This window comes from Limulus polyphemus, unplaced genomic scaffold, assembly GCF_000517525.1.
Source record: "Limulus polyphemus unplaced genomic scaffold, Limulus_polyphemus-2.1.2 Scaffold1421, whole genome shotgun sequence".
NCBI lineage: Eukaryota > Metazoa > Arthropoda > Merostomata > Xiphosura > Limulidae > Limulus > Limulus polyphemus.
In genome coordinates, this window is record NW_013667031.1 from 133626 (window position 1) to 135107 (window position 1482).

Below are 1482 nucleotides of genomic sequence, written 5' to 3' on the forward strand. Positions count from 1 at the left end.
TCTTCTCAAACGATGGTGAAGTGAACAATTAATCTGCATCGAAACGATATGAATAAAACCTGATGATGACAAAACCTTGTCGAAACGTTGTACATTTGCTGTTATGTTAAACTTGTATTAAAGTTTTTCTTCATTACCCATTCAAGCCGTCTCCAGCCATTATTAGTCTCAAAGTGGGTTCCTCGTCATCGAATTAGACCTTTACACAGCAACAATCCATGTGAGAAGCGAATCGGTTGATTGTATGTATACGTAGTTTCTTTTACGTATGTTGCATGTTCGTTTGTAGTTTTATATGAAATAAGCTACACTGTAAAAAACAACAACAACAATAATGTTTTACCAATTCTAAATGTATGTAGTGAGTTCCTTATGTGGAAAAAATTATACTTACCACGTGTTTCTTACTTCAAAGTGACTGTTCTACAGAAAACCATAGAAGTTGAGATGTCCTTTTCAATGCTAGGACTAAAATGGTACATTTTGCTAATATGCTTAGTTTCTATAATAGCAAAGTTTACTTTAGTGACTGGATGTTTCATCTACGATAGGTCAAAATTAGACGTAAAAATGAAAACAGACCATGATAAATTGAATACTGTCTTACTACTTATTTTTTGGACACGAAAATGTTTGAACTATGAATGATTTAAGTTAACAAGAACAATTTGTAAGATAATTTAGTGTCATATATTTAAACCATGAAGTCAGATTGTGCCAAATTACAGATAGTTAATGTGATAGAATATTTATGTAGAATTTGAACATTTTACTTATAAAGTGACACCACTTGTTTGTTTGTTTGTTTGTTTACAATTTCGCGCTAGCCGTCCCTAATATAGCAGTGAAAAACTAGAGGGAAGGCAGCTAGTCATCAACACCCACCCCTAGCAACTCGCCCTCTGGTTCCACTTCGTGGAACTATTACGTTCCATGACCTTCTGATCTCAAGCTTACTTCTCCCATTCCTCATCCATCGCCTGAAGCAGCCAATCAGGCGTTTTCCCCATTACTGGCCAATTAACTACTTACACACCTACAGCTTTTTCAAGCTATGTAAGTCCAAATGTTCATTTCACAAAGTTTATTTCAATCTCTGTACTTGAGAGTACACAAGCACTGATTATTTTTAATAATTTGTACTTTTTATATGTATATAAATTCTTTCGTTCCTGATATTGAAGTTTTAAAAGAAAGGCCTATAGTGAAGGCAAAATAATTATTTTTCGGTTTGTTTGCTTTCATCGTTTTATGGTAAGATCGTTGTAAACGTAACAAAGATTAAAGCATAAATGTAAGTAAGGAAGAATCTATATATATATATATATATACACGGTTAATTAGACAAATATATATATATATATATATATACAAAATGTCTTTATTTTACTAACTAGTACATTACAAGGAAAATACTATTAATTTACTTTAAAGTTACTTAAACTTTACCTAATCGATATAGAACATCGATCCGTCAGTCTT

At 32.1% G+C, this 1482-nt stretch overlaps 1 protein-coding gene across 2 annotated transcripts in view; it reads right to left on the minus strand.

Moving 5' to 3' along the window:
• Positions 1-1482, minus strand: part of LOC106463482 (endothelin-converting enzyme 1-like) — a 76975-nt gene that overhangs the window by 67109 nt on the left and 8384 nt on the right. The window lies entirely within an intron of this gene.